The sequence below is a fragment of the Fukomys damarensis genome, unplaced genomic scaffold (genome assembly GCF_012274545.1).
Source record: "Fukomys damarensis isolate Sample0158 unplaced genomic scaffold, DMR_v1.0_HiC HiC_scaffold_21, whole genome shotgun sequence".
Taxonomy (NCBI): Eukaryota; Metazoa; Chordata; class Mammalia; order Rodentia; family Bathyergidae; genus Fukomys; species Fukomys damarensis.
In genome coordinates, this window is record NW_022900933.1 from 11666020 (window position 1) to 11689421 (window position 23402).

Here is a 23402-nt window from a genome sequence, read left to right on the forward strand (position 1 = left end):
CAGAGTGGGTCCAAAGACTGGCACAGTCAGGAGGTCTGAGAGTGGGGGGGGGCTTATGGGGGTTCAGGGGTGCCCGCGTGGCTACCTTCCCGGTGCTTGAGCAATGGTGGCTGGGTCGCGAGCTGGCATGGCTCTACTTCCCATGGTGGATCGGGGCCCAGGCTTCCTCTCAGCACTTGAGCGACGGCAGCTGGGTCACGAGCTGGTGTGGCTCTCCTTCCCGCGGTGAATCAGGGCCCAGCCTACCTCCCCTTTTCAACATTTTTAATTGGCCTCAAATTCACATAACATGGATGAACCACTTTAAAGTAAACAATTCAGGGGCAATTAGTATATTCTTAGTGTTGTGCAACTACCACCTCTATCTAGTTCCAAAATGTTTTCATCATCCTAAAGAGAAACCCCCTAACTGTTAGGCAGTTCCTATTTCTTTTCCTCTCAGCTCCTAGATACCACCAATCTACTTTGTCTCTGTGGATTGACTTATTCTGGATAGTTCCTATAAGTGGCACCATATGGAGTAGTATATGACATTTTGCATCCGTCTTCTTCACAAGGTTCACCCACATTGTAGCCTGTATCATCAGTACTTCATTCCCTTTTGTGGCTGAATAATACTACATTGCAAGAATATACAGTACCACATTTTGTTTATCCATTCATCCATCAGTGAACACCTAGGTGTTAACTATGGCTCTTACGAATAATGCTGTTGTAAATTTGTGTTTACATGTATTCATTTGCATAACTGTTTTCAATTCCTTCTGGAATATACCGTGGAGTGGATTTATCAGGTCATATGGTCATGGCCATTCTATGTTTTTTCACTTTTTGAGCACCCATCACAATATCTCCCACAATGGCGAAACCATTTTACATCTCCACCGACAAGTTTCAAGCACAGGTCAGATTTTATACTTCCAGTAGAAACATTCTAAATGTGTCACTGAGACATTTAGCACGAGAACCTTCTAAAGAGCTGGCTTCCAAACTCACAGAACCCATGATCTTTAAGTGAAGACACAAATTTTGCAATTACATATCAGCAACAAGTTGAAGAATAATTCAGACAAGTAATAGACTTTGCCCATTTCCTTGCAAGCTATACTTAGCTATGATATGGGAAGCCATTATCTACAGTTAGCCTCCACTACTACCATGTTCTCAGGACTAGAGGTCCATAGTGACTGTCCCAACCTTGGCCAGGTTCCTGGGAGCACAGAGCATTCTGATAGTATATGACCCAGTGTTCAGAGCTGCCAAATGTATGAGGACTGAACTCCACACATATGACTTGTCAACATCTGTGAGCCAGAAATAAATAGGGACACCTTCAAAAAAAAAAAGCTGCCAACACAGTTGTTGATAGGAGCTGTTGAGGAGGAAAGCAAGGTCATTACCAGAGCCCACTGAATCAGCCCCATCAGAGAGGAAGGGTGTGAAGCTGACTTCTTTCTTGAAACCACCTGGATGAAAGGAGCTGAGACCTTTTTTAAATTTACATATGTGTATTATTTGACTGGTAGAATAAAAATACTATTATACTGTAACCTTCCTTCCCTCACAGTCTGTTGGCTGAAGAATCCACAACTTAGGGGGTGGCTTTCCTAGCTGGGACCTGGGAGAAGGTCTTTTCTAGTAGCAATGGATCCTTGTGGTTGAATAAGGGGCTGCAGGAGGAAACAGACAAGGGGAAACAGGGTACAAGTCCAGAGGGGGACCTTTGAGAAAAGAGAGGAGCTGGGGCCCTGGACATTTTCTGAGTGTGCGACCTTGGGAGGGTGGCAAGGAGAGAGAAGGTGAAGGGTCTGAGAGCTAGGAAAATCAGTGCTTCCTGTGGGCATGGCAAGGAAGACTCACCACGTAGCAAGTCTTCACAGTTCACTTGTAATCTCACCAGGCAAGGCAGGGTCTGAAATCTCATTTTATCTGCCCATGAACAGGAGGCCAGGGACTCAGCACTGATTTGAGACCCAGCATTAGATGCAAGGGTGCCATATCTCACAGGTTGAGCAGCGCTTGTCTTCCCTCTCTGCCAATAGATAATGAATGAAAAGCCAGATTTCCTTCTGAAGGCAGGCGATCTTGGGGCCAAGTGGAGAACTAGCGATGTCATAAAGGGGAGTGACCTTCCTCCCTAGCTTCAGGTGAGAGCACTTGTTGTGACTTTTTAGTCTAACTCCGGAGGGACAATTGGCAGGGTTACTGATGTAGTAGGTTGATTATTGACCTTCTTAAAAGATATGTCCACATCATATACCCCAGAACTTATAATATGAGTTTCTGTGTATGAAGCATCTTTGCAAATACGAAGCTAAGGATCATGAGAAGAGATCATACTGGATATGGCCCACTTGACTCCTATAAGAATAAGTATCCTTAAAGAGAGCCACATGAGAGGGACACACAAAGAAGACAAGGCAATGTGACCACAGAAGAAAGACCAGTGTTATGTTGCCCTCAGGTAAGAAACACTGGCACCACTAGAGGCTGGAAGAGACAATGAAGGAAGTATTCCCAGGTCCTCCAGAGGGAACACAGCCCTTCAGAGACTTTCATTTTGTGTGTCTGGCTTCCAGAACAGAGAGAGAATAGATCTCCATTGTGTTGAGCCATTCAGTTTGTGTCCGTTTGTCACTGCAGCCCAGGGAAACTAATTCACTAGGACCACACTGAGAGATGATGTGACTGGAGAGACAGTCTGGTTGATGAGATGAAAACTGAGTACTTGTCCCTAGATTTGCTGCTGGTGTCCAAAGTGGAAATTCTAAAACTTTCTTCTGCCAGGTTTATTTCCTCTTGGGTTCCTCATGCATTTATTCCTCATGGCTCCCCTGAGCATGCTTCTCAGGACCAGAGGAGGTTGATCAGACCCCCACAGTTATTCAGGTTCTAATAATAATGGTCACACACTGGAATCTTTGATACAGACACTCTCCTTTAATCCTTGAAATAATCCTACACAGTTGGTCTTCTCACCCAGCCTCTGAAGGTCATGTAGCCTGTTCAGGGTCATTTTTGGGGGCCAAACCTTGAACCCAGGTCTGCCTGTGTTCAATCCACCGCATTACAGAAGGCTTCGGCCTCATAAAGATATTTGATCCGGCATCTCATGGCACTCAGCTGCCTGAGAAGACTTGTTTTTTTGAACACTAGCAGCACTGGTATTGGGGTTTCTCTTCATTTCTCTTTGGCAGTGAGGGTCTGAGCAATGGCTTGATTAGAATTAAGGATGTTGAGATGACCTAGTTACCTTGCTAATGGCAGATGGATGGCAAAATACCTGCATTCACAGGGAAATGATATCAGAACTGGAACCAATCAAGCTCCTTTGTGCCCCAAAGGCTCTGAGGTTCTTTCTCCTCCCAACCATGTTGGTATAAGAGATGACTCCCCTAGCCCTGCAATTGCTCTGGCATAAGAAGTTGGAGCATCTACTGCTGCCTCAGTCCCGGGTTCTCCTCACACTGAGGACATCCTGACATAGCTCACTACCCCAGGTAGAAGGACAAGAGGACACTGATTAAGGAGAAAGGTCCTGTCAGGGTCAACTGACATTATTTGGAGTCCTGTCTTTGTGAGGCTGGACTCAGGTGAGCTCTGACTGTCAGGGGTCCTTGTGCTTTCCAGAGTCACCTCTCCAGAGTCTGGGCTGATCTTTCTCTTGTCGTGGATGAGGCTGGGATGTGGCCAGTATGGCAGCTTCTCCCTGTCCTCCTAGCAGTCCATGTAGGAGGGACTGCAGCTTCAGGGAGACAACCCTTGGGCCTGCCAGATTTCCTCCCATGTGGACCTCTGTGCAAGATAAAGTCAGGCCAGGACCTGCCACAGGACAAGCACATAACAAATCTCCCTCTGGCCTCCTCCGGGGCTTATTGTTCTACTGCACTTGTTTTGAGTATGATCAAAAGGAAGGAAGAACACTGTGCTATCAGGCTGAGGAAGAAGGATGCTCTCCTGACCGTTTCTGTTGCCCTTGGCCACTTCATTTTAAATGTGAGGAAACTGGAGGGCAACATGCAGTCTAACCCCCGTCCGTGTCATGAGGTGCAGCCAGCCACAGCTGAGGTCATACTGGACTCAGTGAAGCAGCAACTTCTGTCTACAGTGTGATAGCCCCTTGGTGTTTCAGCCCCGGTAATTTTTCCTGTGTAGGCTAGAGCATAGGGTCAGTGACAGTTTGGGGCAGGAGCTGGAAGTAGGCCCTGGAATGACCAAGTTCCCTGTTGTTTATCCCTTGGGCTGAAAACTGAGGCCATAAGGCCACAACTGTTGGAAATAATAGGCTAGAAAAGGAACTCCCAAGTTCCCAAATTTGGCTGGCTTCATGCCTACTTCTCAAGATAGTAAACAGCTCAAGTTCTTGGGAAACGTGGTCAACTTTAGGACTTTTGGCCTCCTTGCGCTGAGCCCAGGTTCAGGCCAGAGCATGGATGGACAGAGTACCACATCAACCTTGGGGCTGTGTTCCTGTGAGGAGCTAGAGCAGAGAGGGTCAGCTTTCCTTGTACACTTAAGGGGTAGGAAGGGTAGTACTGAGTGTTCCTCTGACAGAATCACAGGCTCTGTGATCCTCTATCTCTCACAGATGTCTGTCCTACCCAATGCCAGACGTATCCGCCAGGTGCCTGACTGCCTCAAACCGGTCACCTTTGTCTGGGCTGGAAGGCCACATGTGAGCCAGCAAAAGCCTCAATGGAAAAGGATGTCATTGTGCTTCCTCAACCAGAAAGGTGGTCTTAGTTTAGCCAGGCAGCCCAACCAAACAAGCAAAAAGCCTGTCAACTGAAAGATGGGGCTGCTGGGAGATCACTCAGCAACACAACAAAATGGGAACCATTATCAGACTTGTCCCAGCCCGAAGGAGGCAGAGGCTTTGAAGCCAGAGACTGGCTGAACAGAACTTTCCACCTGAGAGGCGCTAGAGATGGGAGGTCAGGCTACAAGCAGCCCCCACAAAAACTGATCAAAGCCTGCTGCAGAAAGGAGGGGACACACAGCTGCAGGCCGGCTCCCCACATGGGGCCGCCCAGGACTTTCTGAAGGCAACTGGGCTGCCTGTGCAGGGACCTGTGGGAAAACCCAACACAGATGCACTGTGACGCCAAGCCCCAGAGCTCTCTGCTGGGAGAGGGAAAAATAAACCCCTTAGTGGTCCTGAAAAGAAAAGGGAGGGAATCAAAGCATACAAAAAAACTGCAAAGACCACCCACCTGATGTGCGCCTACCTTTCGGAAACAAATAACTCCTGGCTTCCAAGGCATACTTCTGAAAGAACAAACAGACTGAACACCGCCGCCACAAAGCTCCATGCACTAGGGGATTTGTGGGAAGCCGAGGCCCCTTCTAAGAACGGGAAGCTTAATTTAAAGTGGTGCCTATTCAGGGGCTTCTTTGCATCCGCTCTCTTCCTAGGAACCTGAAGTACCAGAACCCTCACTGAGGGAGGGACGAGGATGCGTCTCTCAGACTGGATGGTCGGATCTGCCAGGGCACATTCTAGGGGCATTTTCCAGGCTGGCCCAGGGCAGTGAGGGCAGCTGTGAGCAAGCTTTCTGCTGGATGGCCAGCTGGGTCCTGCCAGGACAGCTCCTGCGTGGCAGCCTCAGCCCACCCATCCTGGCCTCACCCCTCCTCCTCCTCCCTGAAGCCCTGTTTGGAGGACTGGCTGTTCACAGAGCCTGCATTTTGATCTTTTCTGAAGAGGGTGTAACAAAGCTAAGCCACTTCCCCTCTACTCTCTGCTTCTCAAAAGAATGGGAGACCCTTTTCTTCTTGGGAATGGGCTTGGAGGGAGGGAAGGGGCATAATAATGTGGAGACCTTGGAAGATTTGGGTGGAGGAGGAAATGGCTTTGCCTAGGAGTACTTGGGGAAACTGAGATGAGAAGTTTCTAGAACTACAGGTTTAACCACTGTCATTCCTTCCAAAAGGGGTGGAGGGCTGGACGGAGATCTTCAGGAAAAGAAGCAGAGCTGAGGAAGAGGCCTCTCCTTGCCCCTTCTCTAGAGGCCATATCCTAAAGAAAGGAGGCAGCACAGGTTGACTGGGCTTCTCCCGCCACTCAGTAGATTTAGATTTTTGTGTTACTTGACCCGGTGAGATGCAAGGGGTTATCTCCATTTTACAGGTGACAAAACAGAGATAGGTGACCCAGGCTCTCCAAGAACACAGGAAGAACTGTCAAGCTGGAACTCAGCCCTCAGGCAGCCTAGCTCCAAAGTTCATAACCTTTCCTACTCATTCCAGTCCCACCCCACCTCTCAGAGCTGCAAAGATGTTATTAGATGTTCCCTAAATATTTATTAGAAGGAACTGGACCAAGCAGTTGAACACACGCAGATCCTTTGAGGGTCTGGGTTATGGAAAGAAATTCTTTGAGACAGCAAATAAAATCCTGCTCTGAGGTACAAGGAGACTCTTTTTGAAATGAATACCTAATAAAGTTTATGTGGACCCCCAAAAAGAAAGACAGAAGGGAACTGGAACTATATAAAAAGCAGAGTAGGTAGATAATAAAACTTCACAGTGTTGTCTTTCATCCAAGAAGCACAAAGCATCACAGGCATTAATTACATCTTTGATAGGTGCATGTTAACTGTAGCCCCTGTTTTAAGCATACACATTCTCATACAAAAAGCTTTAGCAATTCTCTCCAAGGTGAGCAGGTACAGAGAGCTAGGCCTGGAGCACAGCCTGGTCCCCCAGACCTGCACTGGATGCTGTCTCCAGCTGTGGCTTCAGACTCAGCCAAAGGAGCCAAGGGTTTCATTGGGAAGTTTTTTGGGGGCATGGTTGCCCGAGAGCCCTAGGATTGAAGCTGGACAGAGGAATGAGGCCTCAGCTTTGACCTTCACACGGTACAGATACCCCTTCTGTCCACCCAGATGCATGTTCTTGATTTAGGCATGTGGTCATTTGTGTACCTCAGGGAGTTCACTCAGAGTCAGCAGAGCACTGAGGCCTGGGCAGAGTCACTCTCTTTGGGTAATGCCACACTAGACAGTGAGCACCTCTGCCAGTGGAGGCTGAGAAAGGTATCTGCACTAGTGTCCATCGACGAAGGTGGAGAAGAAACACTCCTGGGACTGTGGTGCTGTTCTGCCGTATGGAGGCTGAGACTCTAGAGACAAGAAACAATGAAACTGCAAAGCAGTCATCTTTTGTTGTTGTTTTTTCAATCATGTCTTTTCCTGACAATAGATAGATAGATAGATAGATAGATAGATAGATAGATAGATAGATAGATAGTTTTAGTGGCTCTCTACAAAGGGCACCAATCATGTCTTTTCCTGACAATAGATAGATAGATAGATAGATAGATAGATAGATAGATAGTTTTAGTGGCTCTCTACAAAGGGCATCAGACACAAATTCTCTTACTAGACAGTGGAGTCCATTTGTGGCCTGGCTGAGGCTCCAGTCTTCTTGCTTGCTCTTCTCTTGGTTTCTGTACAGCGATTTTCCCATTTGTGAGCTGCAGGCCCATGGGAGGCCAGGGGATTTCTTCAGCAAGGGGTTGTTCATAACCCTAGGTTATACTCAATATGAGCATAGCCTGAACCAACAGTAGGTAAAATTTAAGCTGATTTGAAAGACCTGTCAAATTTTGAGTGGCTCATTGTCATTGTGTGTTTTTGTGTGTCATTGTGTGTCACTGTGTGTTTTAAATACTAAAATTTAATAGCTATTATGAGAAAAGACCTATGTTGTGGTAGTGGTTTTCAAACTGGTATGTAAGGTACCCCTCAGAAATTCCCTAAAGTATAGATGGGGGAAGGATCAGAATAAAGCAGGAGCAGATAGGATCCCTAGATACACACACAGTGACACACACACACACACACACACACACCACAAACTAACTTCCCCTAACCAAAGAATATCTACTTTGACCAGTTTTGTGCACTGTGCTTTTATTTGAAGATTTTAAATGGAGAAAGAACTCTGCTGGGGAGGAGAGTGGAGTGGAATTTACAAGCAAAGGCTCTGGACAAAGTACATGCACTTCTCACCTGCTCTCGCCACAGCTCAGTGGGCTCACAGGCATCTGTCAGCACACCGTGACTAAACTGAGCTGTGTTGGTAGATGCCACACAAGATATTACCTCTTGTCCTGATCCACACAGCTAGAACTTGGACGCTTTACATCCTCTGGCTTTTGGAAATCAAAATTCCCATGTCCCTCAGCCAATCTGTCAGTGCAAAGACAGTGCCCGCTTTGCATGTGTACTGCCAAGAGAATTACCAGAACATTCTGATGCTCGAGAAGTATTGGAGTGGGGTAAGGAAGCCTCTATCTACTAGCTTTTCTGGTGTGCCCAAATTCTTGGGGTAGCAGAGGTCATTTGGGGCCCGTTCTTATCACCTTCAGTTTCTATCTGAATTTCTTTGCCTGTGTGGCAGCTGGTGCCTGTCTTCAGATTCTCAGAGGACACATTGTGCCCCAGGCAGCCTGGGCCTGGAATAACTGGAGCAATAAGAGGTGACAAAGCAGGACCCCAACCCTAGAGCTCCAGAAATCCTTTGGTGAGCTTCTCTCTTTCCAGTCCAGCTTCAGACAGGACCTAAAGTAAAGAAATCTTCCAGAGAGTCCCTAAGAGCCGTCCTTAGTGAATAAAACTCAGGCAGGAGATCGGAAGGGATGCTTTTCACCTTGCCGTACATATGTAATTTTAAAAAGCCACCATCCCAGCGCTCAGGCATGGGGGAAATGCTCGAAAAGCCTCTGGTGATCTCCTCTGTGTTACCCAAAGACCTTACAGAGGTGGACAGAAAACAATAGCCACCAGACCACTCCTGTCGTGGCTGTGCTGGAGCCAGCTGGAATGTGACTCTGTGTGTACGTGAGTGCACACACAGGAATGTAAACATCCTTGGCTCTTCAGATCCTGTGCTGTAGGTGTGGTGAGGGGGGCAAAAGAGTCCTTGTGTCTGCAAGGGGGAGGGGAGAACCTGCCTTCCCAGGTACTTGGGTTTATGTATGGGGAGAGCCGGGAAGAAAGTTCTAGGACAGCGTGTGTGTCTGGAGAAGGGCAGATCTCTCTATGATTATGTGTTGGAGAACACTGGGACATTTGCCTTTGGGTGTATGTGTATTCATGGTGGGTACCCGCGTTCAAGCGTGGAGGGAAGAATCTGGAGGAAAGTTTTGAGAATCTGTGGAAATTCTCAGATAGAAAAAAAAAATCTGGAAACTCCCCATACCACAGGTTGGTACACATTCAGTGCTTGTGCAGTTCATTTCCTGTGTTAGCTACCAGCCCTTGTTTATACAGGACAGAATATGTGTCTGAGAGCAGGCATTCCAGGTCTGGGCCAAGCTGAGGGAGGGTGTGCCATGACGGAAGAGCTGGTGGAGGGAGGTCCCTGCCCTATTTCTTTTGAAAGATAGGCAAAAAACGTTCTCAATATTAAGCCACAATCCCCACTCATTTGGGGAAGGAGTACAGCTTTCATTTTTAAATTGTGCCCTTCATTGTTCTAGAGCCATTTTAACAGCCCATTGAGCTCTCTTGTGTGTTTATGTGTCTTCAGACTCATCTGGCTGGCTCGACTTTGAGCTTCAGTTTGTCAGCCCAGCCCAGGCAGTGTTTATGAGCATTTTCACTCTGCCTTCTTCTGGCTCCGCTTTCTTTGGTAGTGCAGAAGGGTAAGGCTTGACTCAAATGCGCTGTTCTCTGTGTGAGGCCTCCAGATTGCACAGGATCCTCAGTCCCTGCACATGAGGAGTTGGTCAGACCTTACCAATGCAGTCATGTGGGCAGGCCTTTCAGAACAGCAAGAGGAGAAACTGCACTCTGCAGATAAACTCCTTGGTGTGGAACCTTCTCCGTGTCTGCCTTGTCTTGCTAGTGTGTTCATCCATGCCATGCCCAGCTCATAGCAGACACTCAGTGACCAAGGTCATTTTGCCTCTGTTCTGGCTGTGCCGTGTGCTTCTGTTCTTCTTCTCATCTGGACTCAGAGAAGTCCCACAAATCTCCTAGCTGTTGGGTTCCATGGAACAGAGAACCTGAACCTATCAAGAAACAAAGTCTAGACCAGAAGGGCTTTGAAGTTTATCCCACAACCTTTGGTGCTGTCAGTGGCAGGCTCCCAGGCAGGCAGAAACTGGAGGTGCTAAGCTATGTTCTCCCATGGTTTTGAAGGCCTAAGCTGTCTGGGTAAAGACTTTCTGAGTACAGAGTCCCCGGAGGGTGTCAGGGGGACCCAAAGACACTGACCAGGTTGTTTCCCAGTCTGATCCCTGATCCACCCTAAGGGTCCAGTTAATGGTGCTCCTGCTCAGCTGGAGTCTCTGTCACCCACAGGCAGTTTATACTCTCTGCTTACTGACAGAGTACTGAACAATAGCAGGACCTAAAGAGTGGGACTCATGACTCCTCAGTGAATTCTGGAACTCTTGGAGGTGCTGCCTAAAGTTTGAAGAGAAGCTTGCCAAGGGGACAGCAGTGGGAATGGAGGCAGTGAGGTACAGACCATTGGCCTTTGCAGGAACTCCAGCTCCTGTCCACTGAGGGTCCTGGCACAGAGCTGACAGCCTATGCAAGCTGATGGGGTACTCTGTTGACCTATGATTCTGACCGGCCTTCAAGGTGCCCCAGACTACCATGACTTCAGCCTGGGGAGACATCTTGTCTTGGCTGAAAGGGTTTCCACCAGGAGCCCAGGCTCCAACCTGCAGAAAACAAGTTCCTGTAGGAAAGTCCTGCACTTGTCCCTACTGCTCCAAGGAAGCAGCTTTCCCAGCATCATCCATTTACCTGCCAAGACTAGTCCTAGAAAGGATGCCAATTTCTCTGTCTTCCCTACTTGCCCCTAAAAGATCCCAAGAGTCATTGAGCCCCTGAGTGCCTGGGAAGGATGCCTAATGCCATTTCCAGCACGTAGCATTTGTATTGAAGGCTTGTCTCTTGGGCCTCGCTTTCAGGGAAGGGCAGAGTTCAACTGCTTTTTCTTCCCTAGCCAGCCATGAATGTGTCTCGTATCTCCACCATTATGCCTGTCAGAGCCATTTCCTTCCTTCTTTGCCTCTGCCCTCGCTAGCCTTGGAGCCTCTGAAGGCTAGGAACTGTCTTAGAGCCATGCTAGGGGAGTAGGCTGGCCACCTGGGGTTGCAGTGGAGGGCCTGGGTGAACACCCAACCTGCCGTTTGGCTTTGGAGAAAGGTGGTTTCAAGAGCAAGTGAAATCTGGCCTGATTCTCATGCCCACTCCAGGATACTCAGTGCTACTTCCCTTCACCTTAAAAATGGAGAGAGTACCCCAACTCCCTGCTACACTGTCCAAACGCAGGTGGAAGAACTTTGTAAGATGGCCAGTGTGACACACATAGGGAGTCGTTATGTTAAAGTACTCCACGTCCCTTCCTCACTGTCAGCTGATGAACAGAGGTTGTTCTGTGACTCAGAAGCCCAGCTCTTCCTAATTGTGCTGCTTCCCAGGTGAGCTTCAGCGTGTTGTGTCTCAGTGACTGCTCCTTTACCCGTACAGAGGCAGACAGTAAAGATTTTTAGCTTTGCAGGCCAGAGAGTCTCCACCACTATTCCTAAAGTGGCCACAGATAAGACATAAACAAGTGGTCACTGCTGTGTTCCAATAAAACTTTATTTACAAAATCAAGGCTGTGTCAACCACGGTTTCCTGAGACCTGCTTTAGCTTATGGTAGGTGCCGCTCAAGAATCTGGGACATTAAGTTGTTGAAGGTAGTTGAACAGAGGCCTCGACTTGTCCAGATCCTTGATTCTAACTCTGTTTACATAGGCCAAGATCTGTGTTCTTGCCACAGGGTCACAGCAGCAACACCCTCGCCTCTTCACTTCCTCCCACAGCTTTGAGAAATTGCAGGCCCATTCAATCTGGCTGCTTAATGGAGAGCAGTGTTTTGGTGCTTTCCAAGATCTGTTCCCTTTTCCCTCCCCACCCAGGGCCTTTCCCTTCCATCCCATCTTTGCAGGACACACAATTTGTAATCTCCTTAAAACCAAAGATGCAAGGTCTCTGATTCGTGTAGTTGAAAATCAGCTGCAACCTATTAATGGCCCAGAGTCCCAAGACAGATTTTAGGAAATAAAAACACTGGACCAAATTAGACTGAAATGGCCTCTGTCTCCAGGGGAGGGAGATGGAGAAGGAGGCTGGGGTGGGGAGAGTGGCCATGTGGTTTCAATTAATTTGGTTCTCTTCCTAAAGCGAATTCACCCAACACAAAGCATGTGTAGGACCATAGCAGCAGCCAGCCTCAACAGCCCTGCTCTCCCTGATAGAAGCCCTGTGTCTTGTTGAGGGGCTGGAGCTGGGGCTGGTTGTGTGTCTGTAATGAACAGGTTTCAAAATGGTTATTTTGGAAAAGAGAATTTCAGGGTGTGTTAAAATCCTTTCAACAGCCATCAGCTGTTGTCCCAAGGCCTTCAACAAGGTCCTCGCCACTTAAAGGCTTGCGAGAATGCTGAATTCCCAGGGTCTCACTGAAGAAGGTGAAGGCTTTCACCATGGGTTTTATGAGGCTAATGGTTGCCATGATTTTCATTATGTTGTTTGGTTACTCAGATCATAAAAATGTTTCTCTCTTCCTGAATACCTAGATTCATTATAAAGAAAAGCCCTGCTTTATAGAAGTTACATAACATATGAGTGAGCCATGGCCCTGTCATGGGAAAAGGTCTGGCTCTGGCTCTGAGCTGGGGAAATGATGAGGCCGGGAGAGGCAACACCCAGTTCTGACCTTGAGCTGAGGAAACTGAGGCCCGGAGGGATCTTCCATCTGAAGCCAGGCTGGAATGTGTTGATGGTCCTCCCTGTCAGGTATTCTTTCCCTTCCCAGAGACTTGAGGCTGTGAATAGAGTTGGGATAGGCTTTGGGATCTTTCTAAGAGCAAAAGGAAATGGTCAAAGGCTGAGATAGTCAGAGGAATGACCCCCACCAGTGTGGCATTCACTGAGGGAGCTCTCCTCTGATCCTGGAATGGCAGCCCCAAGGCTCTAAGGGGAGAAGATTGCTGGGGCCCTCACGTGGCACCCACGGCCTGAGCTGTGGAAACGAGGGAACTAGATACCAAGGCTCACAAGCCACAGAGATGATTTCTTACTGCTCTGAATATGAAACCTGGTCAAGTTCCCAGAATCACCATAGGGGGTGACAGGATCTTTGGTTAAGCTTGTGTTATTTGATAAATGCAACATCATACTGGCTTTACTTCATATTTTGATGATGGCTACTTTCCAGAACCTTCTGTCATGGAAGACATAAAAAATATTGCTGTTAAATAACCTCTGGTGCTTAAAAACAGAACTTCAAAGAAATAGGCCCTGCACTCAATCGGACACTTGTAAGAACTAGTCCACCACAAAGCCATGAAGCATGTTCAGAGAATTAGAGGATGCCAGAGTGGGAGAGAAATTGATGCTCATATAGGCCAGGATATCATTGTACAGATAGGGAAACTTGAGGCTTTGGGGCATGTCCAAAGTTATATGATTGGCACAGGAAGACTAGCCCATGGTTCCTGACTCTCAGCATAGTGTTGGTCAACTATCCCATGTTTTACCAGGCCACTGTTCCCTTTTTGGTTTGCCATGTTCATTTATTCAATATTGGCCACCTCCCATGTGTTAGACATTTCTAGGTGCTGCTGATCTGGTTTCTATGGAACACTTTAAAGTAGGGAAGGAAATTTCCTTCCCAAATCCAAATTTTAGGAAACTCAGGTGACCTCTGTGAGCTCGGGGCATCCTTGAGAAAGACCTGGCATTCTGGGTATCTTTTCAGATGGGCATCGCTATGGTATAAAGGTGAGACCTACCTAGGCAACCTCTTCTTGCAGTCGCTTCTACTTCCAGCAGCTACCCTGGCAGGGTAGCTCAAAGGATTCTGGGAATAGAACTCAAAGGGAGTTCTCCGGATCCAAGTTCGTATGTATGTCAGTGGGAAGCCAGGCCAGTTGAAGGCATGCAGATTGCGCGGGTCCCTCCGTCTGTTTCCCATCATTCTCCTCCTACGGTTTGCTTGTCAGTCCTTTACTCTTGTTTACCTCTATGTGAATAATTCCTCAGTTATAAATCAGAAAACTTGGCACTGAGTTTTGGAGTATCTATGATCTTTAACTTTCCCAGGGCAGAAGAAATTAAACCAGCAAATCTCTTTATTTCTCATGGCTCTGCATCCAAATCAGGAAAGTACTGATCTCTGTAGGCTGAGCCAAGTCTGAGCCTATTCTGCCTCTGTCGTTCACTCATCAGTCGTGCGTGAATTCATTCATCTATCCATCCACACATCCAACAAATATTCAGACAGCACCTATGTGACAGACTCTATTCTAGAAGCAAGAGATACAGAGTAAAAAAGACAGTACTTCTCCTTAGCCTGTTGGCATCTTAGTGCTAGGGAGAGTAAGCAAACAAACCAAATAAACATATGCAGGAATATTTGGTAATCGCAGAGGATTGTTCCCAGGACTCCCAGAGATACCAAGGTCCACAGATGCTCACGTTCCTTAGATAAAATGGCATAGTATTTGCCTTTAACATATGCACCTCCTCCCACATATTTTACATCATCTCTAGATTACTTATAATACCTACTACAATTGTAAATGCTCATAAATAGCTGCTCTACTGTGTTGACAAGGGAACAATGACAAAGAAAACCGTCTATACCTGTTCAGTACCTATGTGTAACTTTTTTTCTGAATAATATTCAATCCAGACTTGGTTGAATCTACATATGCAGAACTCACAAATCCAGGAGACTGACTGTGTACATGTGATAAGTGCCTTAAAGAAAGTCGAGCAAGAGATGGCAGTACAGAGTTCTGTATTCGTGATGCTTGAGCAGAGACTGAGTGAGGAGAGAGCAAGCTGTGATCAGTCCAGGAAGAACATTTCAGGAGGAAGGAATAGCAAATGCAGAGACCTGGGACGGGGACAGTCTGATAGGTCTGCGGAATACAAGGAAGCCAGAGACTGGACCAGAGTGAACGACGGCCGCGACACTGCTGCTGAGGTCAGAGTGGTGGGCAAGGGCCAGCCACCAAAGTGGCATCTTTGCAGGCCAGACCCACGGCCCAGGTCGCTGTACCGCGTGGGAAGTACCACAGGCGGGAGTGTGTGAGAGCTGCATGTTTTGACAGGGTGAGGCTAGCCCTGAGAGCTCGCCACCTCTCCGTTGGTTAGTCGTAAGCCCAGAAAAAGGAAATGCTGCTTTTTAAATCGTAGGGTTGGAACTGGTGAGTCAGAATCCTCAGCTTGCTGAACCATGAGAATTTGCTGATACAGGATCTTCTTTTGAGCCCCCAGCCGGGTTGTTTGGATCTCATCATGGTGTTTCTGAGGACCCACTGGAAAGGAACCGGGTAAAACACAGACCCAGCCTTTAGGTAGTCTGGCTAATTTTGGCTGAGTGTGTACCATCTAGTCAGTTTCCTTCCTAGGCCCTTTCGCTTTGCAATATGCAGGCCATCTCAGCAGAGAGCAGAGGGGAATGGGAAAGGTCTGCGCTTTTGGTTCCATCAGCCCCAACATGCGGTCCTCATCTTGTCAACTCTGCTGTCCAACACAGTAGCCACTAGACATACATGACTAATTTAAATCAATTAAGTTGAAGTAAAATTAAATTTGCCATTTCTCAGTTTCCCTTGCTATGTTTCAAGTGCTTGTTAGCCGCATGGCGTGGGGCTACCGTGTTATAGGACAATGTAGATATAGAACGTTTCCATTGTGGCAGGAAGTTTATTGGACAGTTTCACTTCTTTAAAAAGAAAGAAATCCAGGAGATTTGAACAAGTTAATATGCACAAAGCACAGAACATTTGTGCGACAGTCCCGTGACTTAACATACGAATCTCCATACACTATTCTGCTCCTGGCTGTGTGGCAAGTCACTAAACCTCTCTTAGGTTCAGTTTTCTGATATATAAAATGGGAATAATATGTACTTCTGAGTGATTTCCTACAGTATAATATGACCCTTATTTTTCTCATTTCTCCCTGGGACCGCAGGAGATTGACTTTCGCCAGCCCGCAGCAGCCTTATCCAGACCAGAATCGGGAAGCTCCAGTCTTGCTTTCCTTGACAGGAAGATTGACATATTGTAGCTCAATAATGGCTTCTGGAGATTTCAGCCATTTGGAAGACTTTGACCATAGTGATATGATGTTCTAATGAAGAGAGTCTGATCAACAAAAGTAATGATTTTGACCCAAGTGATGTATTGACCTTGGGTGCTTGGCTCCAGGCCTCTTTGTGGCTGTTTCCTTCTGGGGGTGTGGCTTCTGGTGAGAGCCCTTAAGCAGCCCTTCTACAATCTTGGTCTCCATCAGTTTTCCTTTTTACACTTTGAGGAAGGACAGGCATTTGGTGGGTGGAAGCAGGGATTTGCCTGGGGCTGGAAGGAAGTTATTTGCCAGCTCAGGATTAAGGTATGGCTTAAGAATTGGCGCTGGAATTCCCTCACCTGCTTCATGCATTACAAGGAAGATTTGTTTTTCAAGTCCCAAATTACCTGCTTTATTTCTAGATCTGAGATCCTATCTCCCCTGGATGTTTTGTTTCATTCCTGATAAGAAAGACAAGGAAAAAAACAGTGAGAGGCTCAAGAACAACATTCCTGTATTCCCTAAAATAAAAGTTCACACAAAGGGTGATTTGCTTCACTGTTTCCTAAAAATCAGGCAGGAGAAGGGCCTTAAAAAAGCTCCTGGGAGGCCTAGCTGGAACCTGGGGTAGTGAGTACAACTTGGTCTTATGGGAAACTCAGGGAGCAGCCCCAACTTCGTGTCTAATGAAACTTCCCAAATCTCTCCTCCCTTCAGACTAGACCACCTTTTCTTCTGGCATACCCCACTTCCAAGCTGCTAAGGAGTCCAATGAGATCCATCTTCAAAATCTGTCCAGAATCCAAATAGCTCTCACCAACCTCACTGGCAGCATCCTGCCTCTTTCCTGGTCAACTGCAATGCTCTCTTAGTGGTCTTCCCCTTTCCACTTTCCCTACTTCTACTTACCCCCAAATATATTCTCAACGTAATAGCCAAATCAGGTCCCATTCTCCCTCTCCCCAAAACCCTTCCAAATAACTTCCAAATGGTTCCCATCTTATTCAGAGTAAAAGCCACTGTTCTTACTGTGACCGCAGAGGTCCTAAATCATGTGCTCTGGTTAGCGCACAGACCTGCCCTTCCCCGCTTTCCCCCTCATTCATTCCTGTCTGGTGACATCAGCCTTCTTGCTTTCTTCAAACACACCAGATGTGTGTCCACCTCAGGGACTTCGCTGCAGCTGCTCCCTTACCTTTCCAAGTCTTCTCCTGATTTCTCCTCAGCGAGGCTGACCTAATCTTGAGTATCCTCATTTATCTCAAAAGCTGTCCATACCGTCCTTGTGTTTCCATGACCTCTTTGACCTGACCCTACCTTTTTCCCTTACCATTCTGTAACATACAACGTAATTCCCTCATTATGTCACTTCTCTTCCTATTTCTAGAGCTATAAGCTTCATGAGGACAGGTAGTTTGGTCTGTTTGTGTATAAGCAGCTGACATCTGCTCATCTCATCCCACTGGTGAACTGCTCTTGGAGACAAGGATTTTCCAGGGAGCCAGACCTGAGAATGACTAGAGCTAAAGCATTGCTGTGCAAAAAAAATCCAATAAGCCAAAGCTAGGGAAAGGTTAAAACTCATGAATGTACCAGAATTCTGCTTCGGTAAGCCAAGTCCAGAAGAAGCAGGGTAGCAGGAACTGAGTTCAAGCTTGTAGAAGGGAACAAGGAGGAAATAAGAAATCATGGTATAGCTATGAACAACAGGAAATTAATAAAATAAATAAATAGCAGTGACTTTTTAAAGATATGGACCAATTTCTTTAGGCTAATAGTTTTCAAATGTTTTGATCTAAATGACTCCTTTATGCATTATAAATGTATTAAAGAGAGCGTTTGTGTTTGGGTAACATTTACCAACAAGTCCTGTGGTAGCCAGTCTCTAGGATAGCCTCTAAAGGCCCTCATCACTCAGCAGTCACATTGCTGGGTATCTTTTTCCCACCCTGGATCAGGGTTGGTCCAAGGGACAAATAGAAAATGGCAGAAGGGATGGGGTGTGGTTTCAGAGGCTAGGTCATAAAAGGGCCCACAGTTTCCTACTTGGTCTCTTCTGTTCACTTCGGAAAAAACCAATGGCCATGTTTTTCATACCCTGGGAAAAGAACTGTACAGAAGAAAACCAAGTCCTCCTGCCAACAGCCAGCAACCTCTAGCCATGCTTGTGAGCAAACTATCTCAAAGGTAGGTCCTCCAGCCCCAGTCAGGCCTTCAGATCGATGAACCCTGATGAGACAGCCTGAGGCAGCACAGTCCCATCAACCATCCCTGAATTCCTGCCCCCCCCAACTGTGGGAGAGAACAAATGATATTTGTTGTTTTCAGTGAATAAGTTTTGGTGTATTTTGCTATAAAGCAATAAATAATTAAATAATTTGCCATATTACAAATTAAAGCAGAAAAAATATTCAGTTTTTGGTTTTAAAATTTTTAATTCATTTATATGAATAAATTAATATTCAGTAGCCCATTAAAACTTACTAATTCATTAATTGGTTAAAAAGTTTTAAATAATGTATTTTATTGTAAAAAGAACTGTGTTTTCTAAAATAAAGCAAAATTTAGTGAGAAGAGTGTTCTAAATTTTTGCAAACTCTTTAATGTCTGGCTTAATAGAAGACAGCTGGTTTCCCGTATCTACTTCTGCATTCAATCAGCTGTGATAATGTTGTTTTGGTTGAAGTATGTGAAGGAAACCCAGCGTCCCATAGATAGGTTGTTGGAAAAGGAAAGAATATTTTAATGGCCTTTTCAGATAATTAGGAATATTTTTCTTTGACATATACCCAAACTCAACTAATGGTAGCTGAAAGGTTAGTTGCAGTTTGAAGTTATATAAAATTTTTGTGTTGAGTTACACTAAAATTCATTTGGTCTGGCTTGTACTTTGAGTAGAACATTTGTCCAGGCATGATTTTATAATATTATGCATGGGTCATTTGGAAAATATTGCTTCATTGAGTGATGCAGATCTTCCCACCTTGATATATGCCACAGTGGAAACTAAAAATTCGAATTTGTTAATATTACCCATTGATCACATCAGAAACTTCTGTAAGTGGAAGAAAGGTGTTAAGCTCACCGTGGCAGGTACAAGTTTTCAAAAATTCCTATGTTACTCTGCACTTCTATTTTGACAATAAATACTGTCAGTTATCTCTCCTGAATAAACTATCACTGTCTGAATAACCATGGGTGCTTTTGCCTTAACCTGGCATTCACAGAAGTGGCTGGTTCTGCTCTCAATACTTACCTAGGTGCTTTGTGATTTTCCAAGACAACATCACACTACAGAATGTACCAGCAGTGTGGACAACCTCCTTTCCAACTCATTACACAGAATAGTTCGAAGAAAAAAGTATACTTTAGGCAAGGTTTCATAAAATGATTTTGATTGCCTCATCTAGGTCATTCTTAAGTGAAACTGACTTTTTTCTCTCCCCTGTGAGTTTGTAGCAGGGAAGAATACTGTGATTGCTAGTATTGTCTGGCGCCAGCAATTTTATCCAAATGTCAACATGGTGAAGAAGGCAAATACATCTTGGTATTATTATGAAAATAGTTTTGGCCTTGCAAACACCCTGACGGGGTCTCCGGAATCCCAGGGGCCCATAGACCTCACTAAGAGAATCACCACTGTAGGGAAATGGGTGTCATTCCATGCTTGTAGCATGTCTAGGTGATTATCCTACATGCCAAGACATGTGTGTGAAATATAATGGCTACCACATACTGCATAAACTAGAAAACATATCACTAGACAGATATTCTTGGGAGTGAACTAGATATGAGGTGAGTTCTTTAAGGGCGATTGTTGTAATCTTTATGCTTTTGTTTGTCCTGCTTGCTGAGCTCTGAGAAATCCCTCAGTCAGCATTGAGTAAACAAGGCAGAGGCAGCCACCCCTTCTGTGTGACCCTGCTTCCTCTTCATCCCACCAGTAGAGAAAGCTCAGAGGATACAGAAGGTCTTCTTTTCAGAGTACTGGGGTTCCACCTAGCTTCAGGCTAGGAGTGGGCAAGGCGCTCACCCCAGCAGTAACCCATGATATGGGCCCAGAAAAGCAGCCGACCCAAAAGTGCATTTGTTCCAATGACCGTGGTGCCCCTGGCTTTTCAGTGGTGTCTAGCCCACCTGCCGTGCCGCAGAATTCCTACACCACAGACAGAGTGTAAGAGGAGAAGGGAGGTGGTTGTTTTTCATTCTTGCTCAGTTTAACTCACCCACCCTTTCAGGGCAGAAATGTCAAGTAGGTTTGTACCCCACACCTGACTGTGCTCAGATATTTGGTGAGGGATTGCGTAACTGTTCTGTCTGGGAGAGCACACCCCAGTCTGCAGGCAGGACTGCTAGCCCTGGGAACTGGAGACCTTTCCACATCTGTTTGCCTAGTCCTGGGTAGAAGGAAATAACCCAAACTTTCAAACATGGGACCAGAACCAGGAGACAAAGGGGACGCCTTAAGCCATTCGTGACCCTGGGTCATATGACTACCCTGGGGTCCCCCACTGTCCTCTTTCATCGACTCAGGATCTTGACACTCAGTCTTTTCATCCTCCTCCAGATTAGCAGAATCAGGTTGATGTGAGTTGGTGTTAAGTTGTGAGCTTATCAAAAGAAGGCAGAAGCAGGTGTTTAAAAACTCCTTCATTGCTGCAAGCTGGGTTGAATAAAATGAGCAGTGTGGCTGAAGCCAGTGTCTTACACTAATTGCATTTTCTTCCCTGGAACTCTTTTTGCTTTCTGGTTTGGAACCCCTTGATGTCTCTGATGACCAATCTCCAAGACAAGCCATGCAAAGAGCTAAGGATTTAAAAAAATTACTAGAGGGGTAACATCCTAGGCTGAACGGTGGCCCTTCTATGCCAGAGCCCAGAAAAAAGCATTTGGTGGCATCCAGATGTTTCTGCCTAGTGGTTTGCTGGACCAGTTACCATGGGCCTTTGAGAACTGATTGCACACACTTTTTCCCTCCTTCACAATCATGATATCATGCTGGAAGCTTGAACTGACCATGGTGGGAATATTTACACCACAGAAATTAGCAAGCTACAAACCAACCTCCCAGCCCCGCCATTCAAGCTAGTTGTTAGGCATTTACTAGCCCACCCGTGCTGCCACTGTACTGGTGATCACTCAAGTGTGAGTCTCAGACCGATTGCCCTGAAATATTCTAGGGAAGAGACGGGATGGGAGTGTTGTTATTCAACATGCTGATTTCTGGGCCAGCCTGAGCTGAGACCAATTCTCTGGAGGTGGAGCGTGGAGAAATACTTTTTTAGCAAGTCTCTAAGGTCATTAATAATTCAATAAAATTTGAGACTTCAGGCTTTGGGAGTGGGAGAGAAGAGTGGGTGTGCATCTGGCTCTTGGCATCTGGAATAAACATCTGGCGTGAGTCCCATTTGGCCTGAGAATGGACAGCTGTTTTCCCTCGAGATATAAACTTCTTGACCGGAAAAAGAGGTGGGAATTCTGGGGTCCCAGCAACTCACTTACAACACAACTAGCTCTGCCTTGGATCTTAGCGTAGCTCCACTTTGCAACCTTAAGGCTTTGACCCAAGACAGCACAAGGACACACCCAGACATAGGCACCCTGGTGACGGAAGTCACCATGTCGTGTGCCATTGGTGAGGCAACAGTCAGTTTTCCATAGTCATTTGCTCAGATCCCAGCAGTTTCTTTTCAGATGTACATAGATGTAACCAGAAGCTTTCATAATCAGGCATACTTTGTCAACACAAATACCTTACTGGCTTGATCCCTGAGTTGGGAAGAGAAGGTAGGGCAAGGCAGAAAAAAGAAAAGAAGAGAAGGATCCAGAAACAACCCCAAGAATATTCAGCTGCCTGATCTTTGACCAACAGTCCAAAAACATACACTGGAAGAAAGATGGATGGATCGGAGGGGCAAGGAAATGGGATGGAAAGGAGAACAAAGATGTGTGATGTACGTGTGCCAACTTCGCACAAAGAGTATAAGCATTACACACATGTACTAATAAAGTAAAACACAAACTTTAAAATTTTCAGGGTTATACTCTCAAACTGTAAAGTATTATATTATTGGCTATTACATTATTCACTGGGATGGATATCAGATAATTTAGGCACTCCCCATATCAGACATTTAGGCTTGCAGCAGTTCACTAGATTCATGATTGTGCCTATGTTTGTTCTCACTGCTCAGAGCTTTTACTGAACATGAAACCTCATCACATAGGTAGGGGATGAGGCCAAATGGCCCACTTCAGGGAAGCAAAATGTGATCTCAAGAATTTTTAGCAAGTTTCATGACCTTCCTTTGTGCCCGGAGTCTCTCTTCCTGAGCCCAGGACCCATCTCTACTCTGAAATCATTCACTCATCAAATCTACAGTGAGGACCTATAATGACCATATTGAATTGGTTGGGACAGTGGGATTTTTTTTCAGCTTTGCAGAGACATGAATAACTTTCACAAGTCAGCACTGGACTGGGTGTAGGGAAGAACAAAAGAAGTTGCATGAAGTTCAGTCTATTGGGAAACAGATATTAGACAAATAAGTATAGAAATGAAAGTGTGATTGGACATTGTCTTAAGGGCTGTGGAAGAAAAGTGTGTGGTACAAGATGAAAGGTCAACAGCCTTGAAAGGTCATTTACAGTGAGAACATCTATGTTGAGACCTTGCTGTGACGGCATTTTTGTTTTGATTGGTTTCAGTAACACAGGGCTGGGATTAGGGGCCATTTGAAAGGAAAATGTCGAGTATATAAATGAATCCGAACCAAGAGTGAAGTCGGATTGTGCAGATGGGCAGAGAATAAGGAAAGGCGAGGCTGAGGCTGCATCCTGGGCTTCCCACAGGTGGAGCTGGGCATGGGAGGAGGCAGTCAGAAAGCAATTCCAGGATGCCTTTCACTCCCACCTCCTCTTTGCCTGTGAGCCAGCTGGAGTGAAATGAACTTGGGCTTTCAGAATGTGTGCCTCATGGCTCTAAACTCTCCAGTTCCTCCTTCAACCCAAGCCTTTGCCCCTCTGAGCTTCTGTGTGTGTAGATGTCGAGAAGAAAGCAACCAGCTTACACTGAAGTATTAGCAATGTTAAGCCAGTGAGTTCTCTTTGGAATATACTGTACCAAAGAAGCGATGTAAACCTCTAATCTGGGAGGGCTGAGGGCAAACTACCATGTTTAATGTGATGCCCTTGGAAGGGAAGACATGGAGGTGGGTGCTTTGTTGCCTCGCCTGCTCCCTTCCTGCTTCCTTCTCGTGGAAAATCCTTTTCTTCCTCCTCCTCCTTTTTTTTTTTTTTTTTTTTTT

At 46.1% G+C, this 23402-nt stretch overlaps 1 protein-coding gene and 1 long non-coding RNA gene across 3 annotated transcripts in view; one reads left to right on the top strand and one right to left on the bottom strand.

Moving 5' to 3' along the window:
• Positions 1 to 2441, bottom strand: part of LOC104877053 — an 11081-nt gene extending 8640 nt beyond the window's left edge. The window contains exon 1 of the long non-coding RNA XR_784498.2: positions 1861 to 2441. This is a non-coding gene — a long non-coding RNA (uncharacterized LOC104877053). The remainder of the gene's footprint in view (positions 1 to 1860) is intronic.
• The window catches only part of Rad51b (RAD51 paralog B), a 756475-nt gene that overhangs the window by 585198 nt on the left and 147875 nt on the right, over positions 1 to 23402 (top strand). The window lies entirely within an intron of this gene.